Source organism: Narcine bancroftii, chromosome 1, assembly GCF_036971445.1.
Source record: "Narcine bancroftii isolate sNarBan1 chromosome 1, sNarBan1.hap1, whole genome shotgun sequence".
NCBI classification, from domain to species: domain Eukaryota; kingdom Metazoa; phylum Chordata; class Chondrichthyes; order Torpediniformes; family Narcinidae; genus Narcine; species Narcine bancroftii.
The window spans coordinates 97,506,453-97,533,035 of record NC_091469.1 but is presented as its reverse complement, the minus strand read 5'-3'; the positions used below and the strand labels follow the sequence as shown (position 1 = coordinate 97,533,035).

Sequence of the window (26,583 nt, the reverse complement as noted above, 5' to 3'; positions counted from 1 at the left end):
CAGAGCTGATAAGAAAGGAAAATAAAATAAAAGGGATAAAAATAAAGGAGAATGAGTACAAAATTAGTCTATTCACAGACGACATCATAGCATACCTAAAAGTACCAGAGAGATTAATAAAAGAGCTATACAAGAAATTGAAGGAGTATGGAGAAATATCTGGGTACAAGGTCAACACAAATAAAAGCCATGTGATGCCAATGAGTAATGTGGACTATGCAGAGCTCAAAAAAGAATCTCCTTTTAAATGGCAATCACAAGCGATATGACATCTTGGTATCAGGATAGATAATAACCTAAACCAATTGTACAAACTAAATTATTAGCCATTAATAAGGAAAACACAGGAAGAATTGGAAAGAATTACCACTAACGTTGATAGGGAGGGTGAACTGCATTAAAATGAACGTATTCCCATGAGTACAATACTTATTTCAAATGTTACCAATTCCCTTGACAGATAAATTCTTTGTAGAACTAAGGAGAATAATAAGGAAGTTCTTATGGAAGGGGAAAAAATCGAAGGTAGCGCTGGACAAATTAACAGAGAGATATAAACAAGTTACCAAACTTAAAAAAACTCTTACAGAGCTGCGCAATTAAGATGCTTATCAGATTTTTTACCAGACGGGAGAAAAACCGAATTGGACTAGGATAGAACTAAATAAAATAGGAGAAAAGGTACCGGAGCATATACTTTATTGCACCAGCTTTTCATCCCATTTATATAACAACTCACCAGTACTGCATAATTTACTTAAAATATGGAAGAAGATGCATGTAGAAAGAAAAAAGATAAATTACCAAATACCAAAAATGCTATTGACACAAAATCCACTAATCCCTTTTACAATAGACAACTTTTTTTTTAGAGAATGGGAGAGAAAAGGAATCAAGAGAATAGAAAATTGTTTTTTGGGAAATAATTTATTAACATTTGAACAGTTGAAGGATAAATACGGAATAATTCATGGTACAATGTTTACATACCATCAATTGAAAGCTTATTTAAAGGACAAATTGAGAAGCAGGTTGAGACTACCAGAAGGAAGCAGCTTTAAATACAATGATAATTAAAAGATTTATAACAAACATGTACATTAAACTGCAATGCAAGGAAAATTATGAAATAAGGTACAAACCTAAACAAAACAGGGAAAAAGACTTAAAGATAAAGAACGAATCATGGGAAGAGCTATATACTGGAACTATGAAGAACACAATAAACACAAGGCTATGTATGATACAATACAATTGGGTACACAGGCTATATATCACCCCTCAGAAATTAAAAGAGTGGGACTCAACAATATCGGATAGATGCTTTTGCTGTAAACAAGAAATTGGAACAACAATACACACAATTTGGGCATGCACAAAAGCGAATGCTTTCTGGGAAGAACTAAGTCAGATATTAAGCAAAATCACAAAAAACAACATACCAAGAAATCCAGAAATTTTTCTTTTAAATAATATAAGAGGTAAAGAATTAGGTCTCAGATTGGATAGAGCCCAAAAAAGATTCATTATGATAGCTCTAGCAGTAGCAAAAAAAGGTATAATGACAACCGGGAAAAAGGAAGAGAGCCTAAAAATACAACAGTGGTACATGGAAATGAATGTGTATTCCATTGGAAAAAAAATAGCGTATAATTTAAAAGACAAATATACATTGTTCGAACAAATTTAGGAACGATATATGAAATACGACAGAAAATGCCAGTCTCGGACTTCCATTTCCTAAAGTGATAAGAAGATAAACATGATCAGATTTAATCTGTAAAAGTAGACGACACATCTTTTTTGTTTTTCTTTAGTGTGAAGATGTTGTTTTCTTGTATTTTATATGTTTAATATTTATTGATTTCGGAGGGGGGTGGGAAGGGGGGGAGGGAGGGTAGGAGGAGAAAAGAGGGAAAATGTCACTGTGTATATTTAATGAGAAACATTTGTACATATTTTTGTTGATATAGTTCATAGTGCGATTTTTTTTTTAAAGTTACAAAAAATAGAGATGATAAACACGAAATCAAGGTCTCTGCCCACTGTGTCCATTAGCCATTAAAATTTCTGGGCCATGTTTTTAAGGCCAAAGGGCATCTGCAGAAACTCGAAGAGACCGAAGGGGGTGATGATGGCGGTTTTGCCGATATCGTCAGGGTGGACTGGAATTTGATGGTACCCCATACCAGGATGACCTTCAAGAAAACTTGGGCACCATGCAAGTTGGCTTTAAAGTCTTGTGTATGTGGGATGGGATATCGGTCTGGCGTGGTTGTGTCTTTCAGATGGCAGTAGTCTCCTCATGGGTGCCATCCGCCCTGGAAGCCTTGGGGGGGGGGCCCCCAAGGGCAATCCGACCTGCAGACGATCCCCAGCTCCTGTAGTTGGGAGAATTCCTCTTTGCCATTTGTAGGTTCTTGGGGGGCAACTGTCTGGCTTTAGCATGGGGGGCCCTGGGTTAAAATGTGGTGGCGGACAGTGAAGTGAGGTCGCAGGATGGTGGGAAATTCATTGAGTATACGAGTATACTTGTCTTTGGGGGAGCTAATGGAAGCTATTCCCGGATCGCACGTGTTTGTGGAATAGAGGTGGATGGTTTGAAACGTGCGGGTGTGCAGCAACTGTTTACCTTTTCAGTCTATCAACAGGCTGTGTGCCCGGAGGAAGTTGGCTCCCAACAGCACCGTGCCCACCGTGGCCAGTTCGAACTTCCAGCGAAATTTGTCCTTGCCTATCTGGATCTGGGCGTTGTGTGTGCCAAAAATCTTGATCATGGATCCGTTGGCTACCCGTAGTGTGGGGCCTCGTGCTTGGGTGTGGGTCTAGAGAGCAGTCGGGAAGCACACTTAGCTCTGCTCCGGTATCCACCAGGAAATGTCGGCCACTGGTCTTCATCAATCCAAGTGCATTGTTTAATTTCACATGGTCAGTCATTCAGCATCCTGGACAAAAATAAATTATTTATTTTCATCAATCAACTTCATCAACGGCGGCTGGCCGGGTCGTTTCTTTGAAACAAACATGGCTGCCTGCACTTGCGGGCTTGGGCCCCCCAACATTGATGGTAGAAGCACCAGGAGGGGTGGAGCTCTTCTGGTTTGTGCTTGGGGGGGTGCCTGCAGTCAGCTGGGTCCAGGGCGGCCTCGTTTTCTTGCTTTGTACGCCAGAGCACATCCGCGCAGGCTGCGACTTTCCGTGGATCTGAGAAATCCTCATCTGCTAGCAGGAGTTGGATGTCTTCAGGCATCTGCTTGAGGAATGCTTGCTCAAACATCAGGCAGGGTCTGTGGCCCTCTGCCAGTGCAAGCATCTCATCCATGAGGGCAGATGGGGTTTTGTTGTCCAGACCATCCAGGTGTAGGAGCCTGGTGGCGCATTGCTGACGGGAGAGGCCAAAGGTGCCGAGGAGGAGGTTTTTGAGGGTGAGGTATTTACCTTCCTCCGGTGGGTTGTGAATCAGGTCATCCACCCTGGCTGCGATTTCTTGATCGAGCGTGCTCACAACATGGTAAAACATCGTGGCATCGGAGGTGAAACTGCGCCTCCGCCTGCCTGAATCAAATGTGTGGGCATCCAGAATTGGGGGCAGTTTCGCCACGACCGCGTTGACTGCTGCTGAATCCATGTCAGGAGGCCAGAAAAACATCTGGACTCGCTGGGGTCACCAATGTAGTGGCAGCTACAAACACACCACAGGACGCTGAGGGGTTTCAGTTGAACTGATTTTTTTCAAACTTCACATGTTCCCTTTCAGTATGGCGTGAACTCCGCCCTGCACTGGCATGTTCGCCCAAGGTGCGCACTTTGGCCTAAGCCACGAGGCACTGAGATCCCCCGATGGAGCCATCTTCCCGGAGTTGCCCCGCCGGTGCGGCGATACACGCAGAGCTGGTTCGCCATGAGAGATATGCACTGCAACACCATGATATTTATATATTTATTTTAAATTGTATCTTCATGTATTTATGCCATTATTATGTACTATGTATGTGCGTGCAACGTGATCTGGAGAAATGCTGATTTGTAGAGCTGCATATGTACAATCAAATTATAAATAACTAGCTAAAATCAGTGTCGTCATTTTGTAACTGGGAAGTCAGAATCAAACTTGCAGAAATGAATATGCAGCATTTCCTGTTGCACCACAATTTTTCAGTGTTTGTGCCAACATTTATAAGAACTTAATGTTCTGAGGTATCTTTTTAATCAATAAATAGATTTATTTTTGTCCAGGATGCTGAATGACTGACCATGTGAAATTAAACAATGCACTTTGATTTAGTGTCAGGATCGAGCATCTATTGATGCCCCAAGTAACATCCATAGTGAAGCTCTTCACTGTCTCTATTATTGTATCTTACTACAGTAAAATTCCCAGTATCCAGAATTAAAGCCTCCGGAAACTCCTAGCAACCAGCAAAAAAAAAGCAAATATGTAAATAATTAAAATAAATAAAATAAAATAAAAATTTAAATTAAAGTTTAAAATTGTAAAAATATATGTACTCTAAAGCAACACACAAACCCTTGTTGAAGATAGGAGAAAAAATTCAGCCAGTGGTCACGTCTCCGCTTGCAGCAGCCATTTGAATAAAGTTTCAATAAAGTCGTGTTTGATTAAAATAGTGGCGCCCAGGATGAAGAGCCAGATGATACAGCTCCATGGGCAAGTGTATTACTTAGGCATTAAGAGTGTGTCTCATGCACCAGGAAAATTTGCATATCCAGTATCCACAATCCCTGTTGGTGCTGTATACTGAGGTTTTTCTGTACTTACAAAAGAGATATTTTTAATTTCTCACAATCAACATTTTTTTTAGCTCTGTTTATTTGAGATCGATTGTTCCAAAGTTAAGTGAAAATTATACTGTTCTTAGAAGCTAGATTGAGATCATTCCAAATTTCTGCTAGTTTTGGAGAAAGAAAAAAAGGGGACTTGTATTCTGTCTTTTGGCTTGGATAGAAGAACATAACCCAATTGGAACAAGAATAGGTCACCTGGCCCCTCAAATCTGCTCTTCAATACAATCATGGCACATCTATCATGGTATGGAGACAAATCAAGTTTATTGTCCTCTGATTACACATGTACAACCCAATGAAACAGCGTTCTCTGGTTTTCAGTGAAAAACAGGGAGACACATAACGCACATAGAAACAAATAATATATGCAGGACAGCTCCTTGTGTGCGAGTTCCATGATTTATATCACCAGTTTGTAATTATTGCAAATCCAAAGTTGCAATTCCCAAATCACTGGCTAAAAAAAATCCATGTTCCCTGAGCATTACAATTAATATTTTCTCAGTATGTTTATCAACTTGATTATGTTTCCATTTCAAATTGGGGGAAAAAAATCAGTTTGATTGCTGAAATTCATGGGCTATATTTCTCACTCTAGTATTTTTGCATTAAGTTCCTTTCTCATTCTGTTGATGGCCTTTCCTGGATTAAGAATGCAGATAATCTGGTCTTTTATGTAATTTGTTTGTGTCATATCTTGAATGGTTGCTTAATGCATGATGGGGTCCAAGATACATTATTCATCCTTGTGCTCCATTATTGGTAGCTAGTAAGTGAGTGCCTACATGTAATTTACTGGACCAGTCATCAAAAGATCAGATTTTTCATACACATAAAAAACTCTTAAAATGCTTTAGGATATCATTAACTGGCTATAGTTTGATCCACCTTATAATTATAGTGTGTGTTTGTATTAGCCACCAGTGCTTCCTGCTACTACCTTAAGCTCCTTTCCTGCAATAACATTGGCTCAAGTCAACCAAGATCTGCAACAAGCAAAGGCAGCATAATAGCAGGGTTGTGGGGGGGGTTCAGTCAGGAACCTGATGGCTGCAGGGAAGAAACTGCCTTTAAGTCAATTAGTGTGTGGTTTCATACTTAAGTCTTCTCCCCAATGGGAAGGGGAGAAGAGTACGTGTCCAGGTCGTGATGGGTTCTCAAATGTGTGGCTGTTTTTCCAAGGCAAAGGGAGAACTGGTTAACTTCAATGTTCATTAATTGTATGTCATACCATTGACTCCTAAAACAAGCATTCGGAGTTCCACTACACTGAGGTTGATTTGTCTAGCAGGCAAATTGCTAAAGAATCCACCATTCTTCTTGATCAATGTGGTTGTCCCTTAGAGACCCTCTGAAATTGCCTAACATGCCAATCTGTTCAAGTAAGGACCTTTAGAAATGGGAAATAAATACTTTCCTTGCCAGCAACACCTGGATCTTGATTGGGTTATTAGTTATTTGAGGTTTAGAAACCATTACTGGCTGTGAATCATTCTGCCTAATAACCAAATATTTTTCCTGTACTCATTGAATAGCTTACCTCAGTTCACTAAGGCTGTCAAAGCAAAAGGTGTACCTCATTTTAGCATAAACCATCGTTACTGCTATTAATTTATAAATCCATTTTGGTAAATCATAAAAGTGGTTTCCCAGCAGCTGAAATCCAAAATATTTAATCAGTTAGCTGCTTGAATGGAAGTTGTTTACAAATTGAAGAATTGTCGTGTTTCTTTCCAGTCAGTGTGAGCACATGGTTCTGTATCACTATTAGCAAGAGTGCTATAAAATGCAAAATTTCAAGAATTGTTCAAACCTGCAGATTACAGAGTGCTTTAGTCCTTTCAAAATATTTGATCTGTGGCATCTTTAGCTTTTATCCATATTCTGAATTGAACTTTGTTACTGTGAGAAAGCACTAACCAGTGCTAATTCCCATTATAAGAGGGAGACTTGGCTTGTTTTATCTGACCACACCTGGTTGCTTATCTTTGAGCAATAGGTCACACGAGAATAACAAGCAGTAGAAGAAAAAATACAAGTGATGAATACAGTTTTAACATTTTTAAAAAACCTAATGAGTGGATAAGAACATTTTTTCATGTTCAGATAAATGATATATAATCTGTAACTTTTTAGACATGTCAAGTAAACTACATCCAGATTCATCATTTTACAGTAATTTAAATAAAAAAGTATTATAGTACCACAGATTAATATGTCACAAATCATTTGAGCACACCCTGTTCAGGAAAGTTTCACACCCTGTACTGTAGTTCATGGTGTCTCTACATGCAATGATAATCTGCAGATTATTCAATCTCAATGAAATGAATGCATTTTCGCTCAGGGATGAGACAAAACTCTTAAGTTTGTTGTTAAGACAGACAAATGGAGTTGAGGGGCAGCTGTACAGTATATTTTTCAAGTTTATTGTCACATGTTACTGGATGCAGTGAGAGTCTCGCCAGACATCTTGTACACAGAACAGCTTACATCATACAACAAGTAAGACTCAATACAGAATATATATATGATGGTCTGAGGCACATTCACAATCCTCTGCAATTTTTTGTGGCCTTGGGCCAAACCGTTCCCTCCACAAACAGTAGCCCCTTTCACACTGCTGGTTCCGTGTGGGTTAACTGGCTAACTTAGCTGATCTGTTCCCGGTAATCGTGCGGTGTAAAAAGTCCCAACCTGACAGGGCGAGTTAAATTCCTGTTAAATTCAACCTGGCTCTAACACAAAGGTGCTGGTTTGCTGATTAACCAGGTAAATCATGGTGCATTGGAAAGACTCCCGAGTGCAGCATGCCTGGTAAGTTTTCCCACTTCCTCGAAGGGTTGGTGAAAGGGGCTAGTGATGCAGCCTGGCAAGATTTGGTACATTTGTAAAAGTTGGTTAGGAATTCAGGTGACATGTCAAATTTCTTCAGATTTCGGAGTAATTAGAGGCAATAATATGTTTTCTTGGTTCGTTACAGAGGAGAACACTGAACACTCAACTCATCCAAGTGACTTTTTATGCAAAATAAAAATAGAAAATACTAGAAAAGCTCAACCAATCAATTAGCATTTGTGGAAAGAGAAACCAGTAGAAGATCCTTCAGCTGAAATGTCAACTAGTCCTGCACAGATGCTGCTCTTCCAGTATTTTCCATTTTTGTTTCAAATTCCAGCATCCACAATTATATATTGTCCACACCCTTTCTGTGGCATTTTCTCATACACCCTCTAAAACAATAATCCATTACTCCACAGCATGTCAGTTTAACACCTACTTGTGAATTCCTATAGGCATTCTTCAAAGATTTTGCAAAGGCACTCGGAGCCTGGACTGTCTGGCTTGAGCAGAGCTCTAGCATTTTAAACGAGATCTGTTTTGAACTGTTTGTATCTGTATGTGACCTAACTATAAACCCACAATTTATCTTCCAAAAGCATATCTATATTCAATATAAAATATAGTTTAATCCATCACATAATGCACAGAAACAGGGCCTTTGACTCATATTACCCTTATTGGCCATCAACTACATATTTTTACTTATCCCATTTCCAGTGCAATGGCATTTAAAATGCTCACCTAAATACTGCTAAACTATTGTGAGAGTACCTGCTTCCACCATCTTCTCAGAAAATATCTTTCTAATCTCAATCACATTTCTCATGCCATTTTGATTATAGATGCCTGCTACACTGCTCCACATAATTCAGACTATCTCTATCATATCCTTTCTTGGCCTTCTCTCAATGAAAGGGAAATCATCATTTCTAGCTTATGCTAATATCTAAAACACTCCATCCAGGTCTAGATGCTGGTGAAGCAAAACACAATCTGCTGGAGGAACTTCGGTAGGAACAAACAAACAACATCAGTGGAAGAAAAGGAATGGTCAGCTTTGCAGACTGGAACCTTTCATCTGGTCCTGACTTACTGAGCAGATTGTGTTTGGCTTCAAATTTCAGCATCTGTAGACTCCTGTGTTTCCAAGATCCTGCTGAATCTCCTTTGCACTCCCTCAAGTGTAATTGCATCCTTCCTTTGTGTGACAACTTTTTCCATTTGAAGCAGTACCCTACAAGTACCCTGTGCTTGCTGGTAATGTGGTCTCTGCTGCATTCCAGAGTGTGACTGTTTTTGAAAAATTATTCTGGTCAGTGCTAATTTGTATTAAATTGTGAACTGAGTCATCAGGAGAAAGGATTTTGCTCTAGTTAAGAATACTTTTGACTTGACCATCAACAATTTTTTTCTGGGGAGAATTCTGAATTTATTCACTAAACATCAGAGGAAGGGAGGGAAGTCTAGGGGAGACATCGGGGGTAAATGTTTGGTGCCTGGAATGCCTTGCTGGGGATGGTGGTGGAGGCTGAAATATTAGGGGCCTTTAAGAGACCCTTAGATACATGATGAAAGGAAAATAGAGGGTAATGGGGTAGGGAGGGTTTAGTACTTTTTTTTGGAGGGAATATATAGGTTGGCACACTGAGGGCCAAAGGGCCTGTGCTATACTGCCCTGTATTGTTCTATGTTCTAACCCAAGCATCTGATGTTTGATTGTCACCTTAATACTCTGTACCATTCCAACGCTGTCTTTAGCCTCCTGCACTGTTCCAGCAAAGCTCAACATGAGCTGTGAGGAAAAAACATATCCTGAATTTGTACATAACAACCTTCTGAATTTGACTGTGAATTCATAATTTTTTGATGATCTGCATTTACTTTGTGCGAAGTTGTCACTTTTTTCTCTTTGCTCAGATGGTGCCTGAGCTGCTCTTCCAGAATTAATGTTTTTATTTCAGATTTCTAGCATTTGCAGTATTTTGCATTTTTTAAATCTCCACAAATCTTATTTAGCTTGTTTCCTCCTCTATCCATAACTTAGAAGAGGAAAACAGGAGATCTGATTTGTACTTACTATTCTTGGAAGTGTAAGAACATTGCCAACTTGTTTCCTTTGCTACCCTTTTTGAGAGCAACCGTTTTTCCATTTATTTCCTCTCTTTTGCTGTTATCATTGTAGTAGGGATGAGTGTATAAACATACTGGAGTGAATGGCAAATTGAAACTGTTGGAAGTGCATGGGGCCTGTGAATTTTGCTCTTTTGTGTTGTTTCCCTGTCCTGATTAGAACACTGGAACAGGACACTGACCTGCAGCGCTTCTCCAGCATCTTGTGTTTTTACTTCAACTAACAGAATTTTGAGATTTACCTTTGTCCTGATTGCAGGTTGCAGCCCAACAGCCTCAAATAAGACATGGCAGCTGGATTAGTTTACAGGGCATTTTAAACTCTTACTTCCCATTAGTTATTGTGTGGTAGCAATTGTATAGGCATCTGTAGAATACTATGCCATAACTGATTTATTTTTCACATTTCCAAAGAAATCCAAATTATCCAGTTGGGGTTCATGCTCTCTCCAAATACAAACTTTAAGGTGAAGATCCTTTCATTTGTTAATGAGTTAATAAGGCTGCAGACACATGGATTTCAAGGAAGAAGTGATTTGTGTAAGCTTGGCAGGGGGCTGTTAATCAGACTAATTGTAGTTGGATGATTCAGTATTATAAACACATCACTGTTTATAAATTTTTTAATTGTGGAGGAGCCAAGAAATGTGATTGTTAATACCAGGGGATTGGCTATGACGCATTAGATTTTGTGTCTTGTGTATCAATGAGATCGGAAATTTGAAGGTCTATTTTCAGTCAATGCTCTTAGTTGACGTCACCTGGGACTAGAGAATGGTTCTGAGGCCAGTACCAATAATCCGTGCACTCTGGAAATTAAATCTGATACTTCCCAGCTCTTTTGACATAGTATAGCATTGGACAGCTAATTCTCATCTTTTATTTATGCAAAGCCATTTTCACCTTATCAAATGCTATGCTATTAAACCAGATATAAGAGAAGTACGATACAATTATTTCTACTGAGCATTATGGTTGGTTTTATACAGGGTTCAAAAGGGAGCTGGAAAAAACAATAAAAATCTCCACTGAACTGATTTTTAAACAAATACACAAAATGGCATTTCATTATTGTATTTCATTTGCATTATAGATGTTGTTCAAAATCATTTCCTTGCAGTATTTCTCTGTGTGAATTCAACCTTCAGTATGAGGTTTTCCTGTGAGGTACAAAATAATTCCACTATCTTGTAAGAAAGTAGTTTTGATTTAAAGTCACTGATTTGGTGATAGTAAGAGACTCACAGAGGTCCCTGTTTATATGGGCAAACAATCACTATTCCTTTATCATTAGTAAAGTGACCCTTGTTTAAATACTTCTGTTGTGACTGATGGATTACAACTTTGCATGAACTGGCCTGAATTAAATTGTACCTCAGTAAAGATCTGGACCCACTGCAATTTGCCTACCATCACAATCACTCCATAGCAGATACAGTATCACTGGCTCTCCATTTAGCTCTGGATCATCTAGACAACATTAGTGCATACATCAGACTACTCTTCATCAATGACAGCTCAGCTTTCAACACCATCGTACCCTCAGTACTTGTCAACAAACTCCAAAACCTGGACTCCTGCACCCCCCACCCTTTGCAACTGGATCCTTGACTTCCTCATCAGAGGACCACAGTAAATACAAACTGCAAACAATGTCTCTACCTCACTGACAATCAACACATGCACCTCAAAGATATATGCTTAGACTATTGTGCTACTCTTTCTACACGCATGACTGTTTGGCCAGGCACAATTCAAATGTCATCTACAAATTTGCTGATGGCACAGCGGTCATAGACAAAATCACAAATGGCAATGGGGAAGCATACAGGAGAGAGATAGATTAGCTAGTTGAGTGGTGTCACAATGGCCACCTTGCACTCATTGTTAGCAAAATTAAGAGCCTATTGTGGATTTCAGGAAGGGGAAACCAGGCCATCACAAAACAACCCTTATTGAAGAGTCAGCAGTGGAAAGGGTTAAAACCTTCAAATTCCTGGATGTCAAGATCTCTGAAGATCTGTTCTGGCATCTCCATGTCAATGAAATCACAAAGAAGGCTCGCCAGCGGGTATATTTTGAGGAGTTTGAGGAGATTTAGTATATCACTAAAGACTCTTGCAAATTTCTACAGGTGTTCTGTGGAGAGCATTCTGACTTGTTGCATCACTGGAATGGAGGTGTCAAAGTACAAGGCAAGAAAAGACCACAGAGTTGTGAACTCAGCCAGCGCCATCATGGGCATCCATCGAGGATATCTACATGAGGTAGTGTTTTAAGAAAGAAACCTCTATCCTCAAGGACCCTCACCACCCAAGCCATGCCCTCTTTGCACTGCTACCATCAGGAAGGAGATACAGGAGCATGAAGATGAACACCCAATGATATAGAAACAGCTTCTTCCCCTCAGCCATCAGATTTCTGAACAGACAATGAACCACAGATGCTACCTAATTTTCTCTTCTTTTGGCATTCATTTTTAGGATGTAATTTAAGGCGCTATTTGTACCTGTAATGCTGCCGCAAAACAACAAATTCCATCATGTGTTCATGATAATACACATTCTGATGCTGTATTTAAAGCCCTAAGGAGATTGTTTATAATCCAAGTTCCTCAAATTTACATGACTTGAACAGAGTACCCCAATTTAAAAGATTATTTCTATCTAATATATTTTGCATGTTAGAACAATAACATGTTTATAAAATTCCATGAGTGGTAATAATAATTCCATCAACGTTTGGATTACAGCTTATTTACTAGAGGCTTGAAGAACTTCAGTTTAAAATCAGAGGAGATTGTTGAAATTTGATAGCTGTAATTTTGGATAATGATCTTGAAGCCATCCTGGACCATAATTGATAAAGAAGAATGTTTATCAAATGTATCCATTAGTGTTAATTTACTTGGTCCCATTTAATTCTAAAATTGGAAGAGGTCAATTCGGTTCTTAGTTGACTAAAATGCACTCCATCTGTGTTAGCTGAACTCTTCCCAATCCTGGAGCAGTTATGGGTTAAGGAAGGAATAAATGATTTGATATTTTCATTCTGTTTCTTTATCTAACAATATTGCAGACTAGTGGATGCTAAACGTAGCAGTGAAGAGCTCAGCATTCTCTTCAAAAGATGCTTTAAAAACTGCATATGTATTCTGTTAGAATCTATAGATTGTGGAAAAGATCAATGTTAAATGCCCCTCCCTAATTGTCCCGACAAATTGGTGGTCATTTTGAACTACTACAGACCTTCTAATGAAGGTATTCTACAGGACGAGGGTTTTCTCCTGACATCTTTCCCCTTCCTTTGTCTCATCTGGCCATCAGCTTCATGCCTGCAAGGTCTTTACCCAATACATCAATCAAATTCCTGCTTCCACAGATGCTTCCTGACTGACTTGCTTCCTGATTGACCTCCAGCAATTTCTTGTTTTCCATATATTCCTGACTTGGGTCTTGCCAACGGTGGGAACACTTAAATCGTCAAGAGATGAGTCACTTGCAGCTGAATATCCAGCTCTAACTTAATCTAGTAGCTGCAATAATTGTTGTTGATCCAGTCGAGTTTCTGATCAGTTGGCACCCTCAGAATGCCACAGTTGGGTGTTTAAAATTTTTATTGGAAATGGTTGTTCACCACCACTCACTCCTCTTTCGTAGCTGGCATGTCTCTGTCTCTAGTTTACAATCAGAATTACCACTTTGCTTCGGAGATGGCCTTGTTGTTGCCCCTGCTGGGGCTGCTGTTGTTGCCCCTGCTGGGGCTGCTGTTGTTGCCCCTGCTGGGGCTGCTGTTGTTGCCCCTGCTGGGGCTGCTGTTGTTGCCCCTGCTGGGGCTGCTGTTGTTGCCCCTGCTGGGGCTGCTGTTGTTGCCCCTGCTGGGGCTGCTGTTGTTGCCCCTGCTGGGGCTGCTGTTGTTGCCCCTGCTGGGGCGGCTGTTGTTGCCCCTGCTGGGGCTGCTGTTGTTGCCCCTGCTGGGGCTGCTGTTGTTGCCCCTGCTGGGGCTGCTGTTGTTGCCCCTGCTGGGGCTGCTGTTGTTGCCCCTGCTGGGGCTGCTGTTGTTGCCCCTGCTGGGGCTGCTGTTGTTGCCCCTGCTGGGGCTATTTAAAGGTACTTCGCCCCAATAGAGATTGATGGTTCTGCGATTCTAAGCGATCTTAGGACCTTTGGGCTGCTGTGCATTCAGCTGGGTTGGAATTGGCAAAAGATTCTCATCTGAATTACTTACTCCTTTTCCTTATTCCTTGTGTTCTTACAAAGTCGTGTGAAAAATTATTGAGCAAAGTTTACTGAGATAAAAATTTCACTTATTAGTTGATGCCTGCCAGAGGGGTAAGGGGGAAAAAATATGAAATGGAAGAGGGAGAAATATTGTGTGGTTAGGAGTGATGTGGGAAAGCAGCCGATGTTTGAATTTTAACTTAAATTTTAAAAGGAATGCTTCTATTTTCCTTGCTCCTGCAATTCCATTTGGTAGCTCAGCAAGTCTTGATGAAATAGGCCATGGTTTTAATTGTTTGAATGTGCTCATGCTTGGTTATTCCCATGAGCACAGACACCCCAATCAAAGCAGGTTTTCAAAGTTGAGTGTGTGCAGTCATTAATAAGAGCTTGGTGAGTTTTCAGACATAATACTTGGGAGCAGAATTGAGCCATTCAGCCCATCGTGTCTGCTCGATCATTCAAATCATGGGTGAACTGTTCTTCCATTCATCCCATTCTCCAGCTTTCTCCTAATAACTAATGAATGCAATCAAATACCTATCAATCTCTCCTTTAAGTATACCAAATTACATAGCCTCCACAGCCATCTGATGGATTCACAACCCGCTGACTGAAGATATTCTTTTATTCTGAGATTGTGCCCTCTGTTGTTAGTCTCTCAACACTGGAAACATCTTCTCCATGTCCACTTATTAATTCAGAATGTTTCTGAGATCCAACCCTCCCAAATGCCAGTGACACTGAGACAGAGGTGCACCAAAGAAGAGGTACAAGGACTGTTTAAAGAAATCTCTTGGTGCCTGCCACATTGACCATCGCCAGTGGGCTGATATCACTTCCAACCGTGCATCTTGGCACCTCACAGTTCGGCGGGCAGCAACCTCCTTTGAAGAAGACCACAGAGCCCACCTCACTGACAAAAGACAAAGGAGGAAAAACCCAACACCCAACTCCAACCCACCAATTTTCTCTTGCAACCACTGCAACCGTGCCTGCCTGTCCCGCATCGGACTTGTCAGTCACCAACGAGCCTGCAGCAGACGTGGACATACCTCTCCATAAATCTTCGTCTGCGAAGCCAAGCCAAAGAAGAAGAAAGAAAGAAGAAATGCCAGTGAGTACAGGCCATGTACCATCAAACACTTCTCGTATGGTAAGCCTCTCATGCCTGATTTTGTTCTCAAAACCTCCTCTGGACCTTCCAATGCTAGCACATCCATCCATAGATATGGGGCCCAAAACTGCTTACAATACTTCAAATACAGTCTGACCCACTTTGTGTAGCCTCAGCTATATCTTGTCTTTTAAATTCACATCCTCTTGAAATGAATGCTTACTTTGGATTTGTCTTACTCAACCTGAAAGTCAACCTTGAGGGAATCCTACTTTAGGTCTCTTTGGACCTCTGCTTTCTGAATTCTCTTCCCAGTTAGAAAATAGACCATGCCTTTGGCCAAAGTACATGGCCACACTTTCCTGTGCTGTCATTCTATCTGCCACTTCTTTGCCCAAATCCCCTGAAGACTTCCTACTTCAACATTACCTGGCCTTCCACCAATCTGCATATCATCAGCAAGTTTGGCCACAAAGCCATCAATTCCATCATATAAATCATTTACATACAGCGTGTAAATTAGCAGACCCAACCCTGAACCCTCTGGTACACCACTAGTCACCAGCATCAGCCTCTTTATTCCCACTCTTTGCTTCTACCAGTCAGCCACTTTTCTATCCATGCGCGTACCTTTCCCATATCACCATGCACTTTTGTCTTGATCAGCAGCCTCATATGCGGAAATCCAAGTAAATAATATCCACTGACTCATTGCTTCCTCAAAGCAGTCCAACAGGTTTCTCCCCTGAAGAAAACCATGCTGATTTCAGCCTATTTTATCTTGTGCTTTCAGGTAGTCTGAAACCTCATCCTTAATAATGGATCCTAGAATCTCGCTAATCATTGAAGTTAAACTAAAAGGCCTATAAGCTTCTCATGGCCCACCCTTGGTGAAAATGTTTCTGAGCAAAGCTGTGACCTTTAGGACTCATCTGATGTTCTGGGAAGAAATGTGTAGGTAAATGTGTTCCACCCAAATAAACAAGGCAGAAAAGAAGAGCCAGCATTTGCACCGTGAATAAAAACTCTCACAGTTGGAAGGAGAACATGTTCTTTTATTAGCTTATAGCTGAGGGTAGGGTCTTACAGTGGTCTTCAGAAGGGCTAAGGCTTTAGGTGGGAAATCATATGTAACACACCACCAGTGAATCTCAGTTCACTGCATTCACCCCTTCCTGCAGAATTTAGGGTCTGTACATGAAGACAGAGAACATTGATTCAGGAAAAAAAAATTGAAAAATATATAGCTATTTACAAATTTAAGCAGTCTGGGGGTCTGGAGATCCTGGTGGAGTGCCTAAGCATTGGAAGGGATTTGGGCTCCTTGAGTCTCTTAGTCCCCCTGTTAGGGAGAAGTAGCAGCTGGGGTCTCCGGCTCTATGATGGAGGGGGATGTACCTTCCTCCTGAATCAGATTCCCTGATGCTCTGACTGGGAGTGGCGAGAATGAGCTCCACAGTCCACAGGGCACTTGAGGCAATGGACCCACTGTTCCGGCAGGTGCTAGGTCCCTGATGGAGACTGTGTCCTCTCTTCACATAGATGTACGTGGGATTGACATGGAGCAATTTCACCCTTTCCGCCAGGGTGTCAGTCTTGCTTCTGCTCACATGCTTCCTGAGAAGGACCAGACCAGGAGTGGTGAGCCAGGTTGGGAGTGTAGATCATGGAGCTCATGAGTAGCATTAGTCGCTGTACATAGTAGCGACCAGATGGAATGGAATACCTTAGGAAGAACTTTCTGCCAGTGTGAGTCTGGAAGGCATCTCAACTTGTGGGCCAGTTTTACAGCCTTCCAGACCGTGGCATTTTCCTTTTTAACCTGCTTGTTCCCCCTGGGGTTGTAGCTAGTAGTCCTGCAGGATGCGATGCCCCCTGACGTAGTTCTTCACTAATAAAATATCCCCGGTCACTATGTATATAGTCGGGATACCCGAACAAGGCAAAAATGGAATCAAGGTCCTTTATGACTGACGAAGTGGACGTGTCTGGACATGGGATAGCGAACGGGAAGCGGGAGTACTCATCAGTGATAGAGAGGAAGAAAGTGTTCCCATTCGTGGAGGGGAGAGGCCCCTTTAAATCGACACTGAGCGGTTCAAAGGGCTTAGATGATTTAACCTGGTGCGCCTTTGCAGGGTGGTAGAAGTGCGGCTTGCACTCCATGCAGACCTGGCAACACTTGATCATTTCCCTGACATCTTCCATGGAGTATGGCAGATTGCACGCCTTAACAAAATGAGCCATGCGGGTAACCCCTGGGTGGCAGAGCTCATTGTGTAGAGACCTCAGTTGACTGGTGTGTGCAAAGGCACAGTTTCCTCTGGATAAGGCATCTGGAGGGTCATTAAAGTCTCCTGGCCAATAGGCGATGTCATAATTGTAGATGGAGAGTTCGATCCTTCACCTAGCAATTTTGCCCTTTTTGATTTTGCCCCTCTTAACGTTATTAAACATAAATGCGACTGAGCGCTGATCAGTGAGGAGCATAAATTTCACACCAGCCAGGTAGTGCCTCCAGTGCTTTACTTCTTCTACGATGGCTTAAGCCTCCTTTTCCACAAAGGGGTTTTGAAGCTCGAGGCCATGCAATGTCTGAGGGGGGGAAAAAAATGAAACCAGCCTGCCCAGCTGGTTAAGGCTAGCAGCCAGGGCCATGTCCAAAGCGTTGCTTTCCACCTGGAAAGGTACATTCTTGTCCACCGTGTGCATGGCGGCTTTCGCATTGTGGTCTCAAAGGTAGTTAAAAGCCATTGGGCTTTGGCCGAAAGGGGAAAATAAGTGACTTTTAAGAGAAGTCGAACCTTATCAGCGTATCTTATCTCTCTTATCTTATCCACTGGGCATAATATGAAAAAAATCTCTCAAAGCCTTTGTGGTCCTGGGAACGGGGAGCTCTAACAGGGGCGCATCCTATCGGGATCAGGGCCAATGATGTCATTCTCCACCACGTAGCCAAGGATACCCAGATGTTTAGTCCTGAACACGCACTTGCTTGAGTTATAAGTGAGGTTCAGGGCTTTCGCCACGTGGAGAAAACTCTGAAGATTGGTGACATTGTCCTCCAGGATGTGGCCACATATGGTGACGTTATCAAGGTAGAGGAAGGTAGCCTTCGACCCAGACTCATCAACCATTCTGTCCATCTGCCTCAGGAAGATAGAAACCCCATTAGTAATATTGAAAAGGACCCTCCTAATTGATAGAAACGACAGTTAGCCTCAAATGCCGTATATGGACAGTTCTCGGAAAGGATGGAAGCAGTTTTCAGGTAATTCGTCGAATAGACTTGATACTGTGTAATATCATTCACCATGTCCGAAACTTGAGGGAGGGGGAATGCGTCCAGGAGTGTGTACCATTTAATAGTTTGGCTATAGTCAATTACTAGCCTGGACTTTTTTCCCCTTTTACCACCACTACTTGCCCTCTCCATGGACTAGTGCTAGATTTGATGATACCTTCATTGAGTAGACGTTGTGTCTCATACTTCACGAAGTCTCGATCTGATGTGCTGTACCACCTGCTCTTGGTAGCAATAGATTTGCAGTCTGAGGATAGATTCGGGAAGAGAGGGGGGGGGGATCAATATTCAGTGTGGAGAGCCCTGCACGTTGGTTCTGATTTTAGAGGCCCTCTGTTCCGAACTGTTACAGGGGGGAGGGGACAAGAATACTCCAAGGTAATGGTTTTAAGATGATACAGGAAGTCCAGACCCAACAGCACTGGAGCACACAATTCATTAAGTACACACAGACGTATTTTACAAAATTCCACCCCCCCCCCCCCCACCCCAACCAAATGACAAATGAGACACAAGGAATATATGATCATTGGATGGATACTTCTTTAGGTTGTATTCTTGTGCAGTCTGTCAGTCTATGAAGCTCTCATTAATTAGGCATTTAGTGGAATATCCGTTTACCTTCACATTCACAATGGAGTTGCTAAGCTGGTGAGGTTTGTCCTGATCTAGAACCATCGAGGCTGGGACTCCGGAGACTTTGTACTCCGCAATCGAGTAACCCCCACCGTCTTGGGTTGCCCGCTGGTAAGATGGCGTGAACGTCGTGGCGCAGCAAGATGTCTGCCCTCCTTCATCCTCTGATAATGATGGAGCCGAATTTGAATTTGAGTCGCGGCAAGATGTCCTCCGAGCCTTTTCACGCCGTTTTCTCGCAGCCACCTACCTTTGGCGTTTAGTGCAGCAAGTGGGTCAGGCGAATTTGGAACAGATGGCTTGAGGCTGGAATTGGATCCGGGAGCGGTGCAAGCTGTGGACCTCACCGGGCTTCCCCTTGTGTGGCAAGCCCTCAACCAATGTCCTTTCTTGCCACAGCTGGAACAAACTGCATCTTTAGCCGAGCAATGAGATTGGGGTTCTGGCTCCTACTTCAGAAAAAGGGCTCCCTAGCACAGGAAGCGGCAGTTGTTAGGGCTGGGGTAGCGGGAGCAGCATGTCCTTGGAAGGGGTCACCTGGGTCATCGAGCTCACGAGCTTTGAGATTGATATTCTCAGGATTGGCCTGTTCCAACGACTTGGCCAGTTCATCATGGCTAGCCAGGTCCTTTTTACCCGACTCGAGCAGTCACTGCCTCATGTACTTCAAGCAAACCCCCATGACTAGAGTGTCCCGGATCTTTTCTTCCTCACCTACACAGCCCATAGCCGTTTCATACCTTCACTTCTTGCCAGGTGTCCACACATCCAGCAGGTAATTATCAATGGTCTCTCCGGTCGTTGGCAACATAGAGTGAGTCGGTGCCTCGCTAGGACCTCATTTTATGACCAGGAACTGAGCCTTTAAAGCCTCGAAGGCTGTGTCTTATGTAGTGCAGTCCCTGATGACTGCAACCCTTTCGTTCCTACCCTCAAAATGAGTGCAGACCTCTGGTGAGCTCATTGGTGAGGAAGACATCTCTGGTCGCGTTCAGGTAGGTCTGGATGCAGTCAAGCCAGTACGTGAAATACTCAGCCGCATCGGGGGAACTGAGGGTCTATCAGCAGCAGACCTAGCTTGAGCAGCGCTTCAATCTTATAATTTTTTTCTAATGGAAATAGCTTTTGAATTTCTATATTCCATCATATAATTTTATCAAGCTTTTGAATTTCTATATTCAATCTATTCCTAAGTGAGAATCTGATTTCCAAATAACTGCAATGCACTTTCTTGCCATTTTTTCCTTTTAATACAGTGGTTCTCAACCTTTTTCTTTCCATTCACATACCACTTTAAATAATCCCTATGCGATAGCTGCTCTGTGATTAGAAAGGAATCACTTAAGATGGTATGTGAATGGAAAGAAAAAGTTTGTTTTAATTGTACCTAATTGACTCATTATGTGCATCGTTTCATAACTCCAAAGGAAATGGGACAATTTTTTTCAAGCAAAATATTTTAGTAACAATTGGGTCTAGAGCAGTGATTCTCAACCTTCCCTTCCCACTCGCATACCACCCCTTAAGCAGAGCACCAATAGCAAAGGGATTACTTAAAGTGGTATGTAAGTGGAAAGAAAAAGGTTGAGAACAACTGTTTTAATATGACCGTTAACATTAAACCTAATACATTTAATTGCCTTATTTATACCTTAGTTTATTGTTGCGTTATTGAATCCCCCTCCTTTTTCCACCCACAATGCTTCACGCCCACAAACCCTCAAGACTATCCCTTTGAGAGCATGAAACTCTTAAGTACAATCACTAGTAAAGAGTAGAAAATAGTTGCTTATATAGATATTAAAAAGGAGAAAAAGAACCACGAAGAAAATGTAGACTCCTGCCAAAACAAGGGAGGAAAATAACCCCAATATGCGGGTGGAACAAAGTGTCCTATTGGCATGATACCAGAGAAAGAACACTCATCTCCACTGGGCTCCAAAGCAGGGTCAGCCTGAGCATCTTTTGGCCTGGCACCAGGAGCTGTAGGAACATTTATTTTCTTCTTACCAACCATCTTAGTAAGTAGTAGTCTTAACTGATTATTTCCAGAGATTTTAAATGACAAAAAAGCTGTCTTTTTTGCTAAAGTTTTTCAACTTATCTTGGAGATGTCTGCGACACAGCCTCTCACTCTGAGATCATGTGCCTCCTCCATCTGTGCAGTGACCTTGAGGGCTACAGGGATTTGGATCCCAAGGTCCCTCTGTTCATTCACTCTCTTAAGTAACTGACCATTAATGCTGGACTCAACCTTCTGGTTTGTCCTTCCAAAATACATCATCTTACGCTTATCTGGATTGAACTCCATCTGCAACTTTTCCACCCAACTCTACACCCTGTGTATCCATTTGTAACCTTCGACAACCTTCCACTCTAACCCCTCCAATCTTTGTATCATTCACAAACTTACTGACCTATTCTGCCTCTTTATCCAGGTCTTTTATAAAAATCACAAAGAGCAGGGTTCCCAGAACAGATCCTTGCAGCACTCCACTAGTCACTGACCTCCAAGAAAAATATTTCCTTCCACTACTACTCTGTTTTCTACCTGCAAGCTAATTTTTTATCCACATGGTCAAGGTTCCATGGATCCCATACCGCAAGTCTTTCTGAACAAGTATCTCATGGGGGACATTGTCAAATGCCTTACTAAAATACTTGTAGACCACATCTACTGCCTTACCTTCAACAATTTTTTTTTGTTACATTTTCAAAAAAAACTCAGTTAGGCTCGTGATGCACGATTTTCCCTTCACAAAACCATGCTGACTATCCTTGAGTAGACTGTACTTCTCAAAATGCTCATAGACCCTATCCTTAAGAATCCTCTCCAATAGTTTGCACACTATTAACATAAGACTCACCAGTCTATAATTCCTAGGATTCTCCCTAGTACCTTTTTTTAAACAAGGGAACTACATTTGCCAATCTCTAATCCAACGGCACCTCCCCTGCAGCCAAATTGGAGTCAAAGATCATAGTTTATGTTCAAGAGGGAAATGTTTGTGTGTATTTTGGTCAATGTGGTTCATAGTGTGAAAAATTTTTTTAAATTTTTAAAAGATCATAGCTACTGCCCAGCTATCTCTTCCCTCACTGGGTTATATGCGTCCGGTCCCATGGACTTATCAATCTTAATGTTTTTAAGAAGATCCAACACTTCCTCTTTCTTAATCTCAACACTGTCCAGCACACTAGCCTGTTCTATTCTGACCTCATCTTGATCAAGGCCCTTTTCTTTTGTGAATACTGAAGCAAAGTATTTATTTAGGAGCTCCTCAACCTCCTGTGCCTCCAGGCACATGTTGCTTCCTTTATCCTTTAGTGGCTTCACCTTCATTTTCAACATCCTTCTGTTTTTCACGTATGCAAAGAACGCCTTGGGATTCTCCTTAACCCTACATGCTAAGGCCTTCTCATGGCCCCTTCGAGCTCTCCCATGTCATTTCTTAAGCTCCTTCCTGGCTACCATATATTTCTCATGAGCACTTCCTGTTTCCTGCTTCTTAAAACTAATATGTGCTTCCTTTTTCCTCTTGACTAGCTGCCTCACCTGTTTCGTCAACCATGGTTCTCTTTTCCTTGTCCCAGTGGGACAAACCTATCCTGAACCCAGTACAAGTGGTCACTAAACTTCATCCACATTAGTTCTATGGTGCTTTCTCCCTTGAACATCTGCTTCCAATGGACTCTTGCTAGTTCCTGCCTCATCCCATTGTAATTAGCCCTTTCCCAATTAAGTACTTTCCCATTTTGTCTGCTTTTATCCTTATCCATAGCTATGCGAAAGCTCAGGGAGTTGTGGTCGCTCTCACCAAAATGCTCCCCTACTGAGAAGTCTGCCACCTGACCAGGTTCATTACCTGAATTAGATCCAGTATGGCCTCTTCTTGTCAGCTGGTCCACATACAGTGCCAGAAATCCTGACAAATTCAGCCCCATCTATCTCTCTTGCAGTAAGGAGATACCAGTCTATTAGGGAAGTTGAAATCAGTTGTGCGATCAGATGACAATAAACATGAATTAATTTTGTGCTCATATCCAAGAATCTTTCATTGGCACAAGCTGCATTTTTGATAGCTTTATTAAAGACTTTGTATGAAGACATAGATATAAGATTCTTTGAATTTCTGATACTCTGCCTTGTCTTCATTCCCAAACATTATTCTTAACAAACATATGTACGTGAACTCCAAGAATGATAAGGAAAGAAGTTCTTCATCTTCCACACTTTGAAAAAGATGTCAATGAATAGCTTTCTTTAAATAAAAATTGCTATTATGAATTTTTCTTAATGACTTGGAGAGAATTTTTTTTGCATTATCCACAGAAATGGCTTGGATTGTAAGCCTAATCCTGCAAAAATAGGGCATTACTAAGGCAGAGAAATTGAAATGGAAGATTAATTTACCTGTACTGCTGAGGCTGCTGCCTGAAATGCTGTGAATGGATTATTCTTTGAAAAGGAAGATTAGTTATTGTATGATTCATGCACGACATCACTCTGCTCCCTCAAAGATTAAAGACTGCATGCTGGTTATGCAATAATGGTTTGGATTGAGTATTTTCAACTAAAGAAAATTCTATTTACAAGACCCTTTGCTACTTCTAAGCACAAAATAAAGTGTAAAACAAGATTGGAACTGTAACTGCTTGATCTTAGTAAATGATAATCTTCATTCCATCTTAAAATCCAAAAGTTACGCAGTTCCATTATGTTCTAACACCTTTTATGGACTCTCATATGGGTGCTGAAGGGGCATCTGGTGCTCACCTCTCCTGATGAAGACATATTTGCAGTCTTCGAGATCTTTTGGAACATAGGATAGAGCTAGGTTAGAATGGGTGTCATGGGGTTAGAATGGGTGTCAGGGTGCCCACCTTCTCATGAAGATGCATTAGCAGCACTGTAAGTATTTTCTCCTGGCCACGAGCTGCTAGCATAAACTCCCAAGACTGTCAGCAGGGCCCCATAGATGAGCTCATGGGAGGATGTGGCCAAATCCTCCTTCGGCACTGTGCAGACGCCAAGGATCACCCAAGGCAGCTTTTCCACCCAATCTGGGCCTCAGAGCTGTGCCATGAGGGCCGTCTTCAAATGCCAATGGAAACTTTCCACCAGGCCATTAGACCGTGGTGTAACTGGGTCCCTAGGAATTGTGCCAGTGCTGCCCATAGGCCGGACTTGAACTGTGCCCCCTCCCCCCTGTCCAACGTGATACTGGAAGGAAGACCAAAAGGGGCTATCCATTTGGCGATGAGGGCCTGAGTGCAGGATATTGTGGAAGTGTCAGAGAGCAGGTCAGCTTCCGGCCATCTAGTGAATCTGTCCACCATCATGATGAGGTAAGTGGTGGCCCTGGAAACTGGAAGTGGCCCAACAATGTCTACGTTGACATGGTCAAATTGTCTGTGTGTTGGTGGGAAGGATTGAAGAGGGTCTTTCACATGTCTCTGCACCTTGGATGTCTGAGCACAGACAAGTTCTGGCCATTGGCCAACTGATTATCCAGGCCATGCCACATGAATCTGTCTGTGACCAGTTGAGTTGTTTGGATGGATGAGTGGGCCAACCCATGTAGCGCGTTGAAGACGTGTTGCCTCCACATGATGGAAATTATAGGTTTAGGTCAGCTAGTGGACATGTCACAGAGAAGTGTGGCTTTGGATGTCTTGAAACACGTCTTCCAGCAGAAGGCCTGGGAATGCAGTGCAGTAGGCTGGCGTCTCACCATCCTGCTGCTGGGCTGCTGTGAGCTCTGTATAGTCAATTCTAGGGGACAGGGCGAGCACAGGACAGAGCCTTAGCCATGAAGCTGTATTGCAGGAAATGTGCTTGATAGCTCTTTCGCTGTTGTGTACTTTGCAATACAAAAGAAGTGACGCTGCTGCTTTGCCGATCACGGGTCCAACACCTTGGCGAAGGCAAAAGTGAGGGGCTTGTGATTGTTGAACGATTCTATCCTTCGAGGAAATAGCTGAAATGGTATATAGCGAGGTAGAGGGCTAACAGCTCCTTGTCGAATGCACTATACTTCTGCTCTGGGGGTCACAGGTGTCTGCTGAAGAAAGTGAGTGGTTTCCAAGGTCCATCAATCAGTTGCTCAAGGACACTGCCAATGGCCGTGTTGGATGCGTCGACTGTGAAGCCGGGCAGCTGGGCACATCAACATGATGAACAAGAAGTGTGTCTTTGGTCAAAAGCTGCCGAAGGCTCTACATTCCAGCTGAGTTCTTTCGTCTGACCAGACAGCAACTTGAACTAGAGGTCGTATGATCCTGGCATCTTATGGCAGGAACCAATGGTAGAAGTTGACCATCTCAACAAACGCCTTCAAACCTTTGACCATGGTTGGTTGGTGAACATACGAATGTCTGAACTGTTGATGCAAGAGGGGCTGCCCCGTGTCTATCGATGTCTTCTTCTTCTTTGGCTTGGCTTCGCGGATGAAGATTTATGGAGGGGTAATGTCCACGTCAGCTGCAGGCTCATTTGTGGCTGACAAGTCCGATAAGGGATAGGCAGACACGGTTGCAGCAGTTGCAAGGGAAAATTAGTTGGTTGGGGTTGGGTGTTGGGTTTTTCCTCCTTTGTCTTTTGACAGTGAAGTGGACACTACAGTCTTCAAAGGAGGTTGCTGCCCGCCGAACTGTGAGGCGCTAAAATGCACGGTTTGAGGCGATATCATCCCACTGGCGGTGGTCAATGTGTCAGGCACCAAGAGATTTGTTTAGGCAGTCCTTGTACCTCTTCTTTGGTGCACCTCTGTCTTGATGGCCAGTGGAGAGCTTGCCATATAAAATGGTCTTGGGAAGGCGATGGTCCTCCATTCTGGAGTCGTGACCTACCCAGCGCAGTTGGATCTTCAGCAGCATGGATTCGATGCTGTCGGCCTCTGCCATCTCGAGTACTTCGATGTTGGTGATGAAGTCGTTCCAATGAATGTTGAGGATGGAGCGGAGACAACGCTGGTGGAAGCGTTCTAGGAGCCGTAGGTGATGCCGGTAGAGGACCCATGATTCGGAGCTGAACAGGAGTGTGGGTATGACAACGGCTCTGTATACGCTAATCTTTGTGAGGTTTTTCAGTTGGTTGTTATTCCAGACTCTTGTGTAGTCTTCCAAAGGGGCTATTTGCCTTGGCGAGTCTGTTGTCTATCTCGTTGTCGATCCTTGCATCCGATGAAATGGTGCAGCCGAGATAGGTAAACTGGTTGACTGTTTTGAGTTTTGTGTGCCCGATGGAGATGGGGGGGGGGGCTGGTAGTCATGGTGGGGAGCTGACTGATGGAGGACCTCAGTTTTCTTCAAGCTGACTTCCAGGCCAAACATTTTGGCAGTTTCCGCAAAACAGGACGTCAAGCGCTGAAGAGCTGGCTCTGAATGGGCAACTAAAGCGGCATCATCTGCAAAGAGTAGTTCACGGACAAGTTGCTCTTGTGTCTTGGTGTGAGCTTGCAGGTGCCTCAGATTGAAGAGACTGCCATCCATGCAGTACCGGATGTAAACATCGTCTTCATTGT

General features: G+C 42.5%; 1 protein-coding gene across 1 annotated transcript in view; it reads left to right on the top strand.

Moving 5' to 3' along the window:
* Window positions 1-26,583, top strand: part of LOC138761247 (neural proliferation differentiation and control protein 1-like) — a 294,084-nt gene that overhangs the window by 52,943 nt on the left and 214,558 nt on the right. The gene's annotated exons all lie outside the window — the stretch shown is intronic.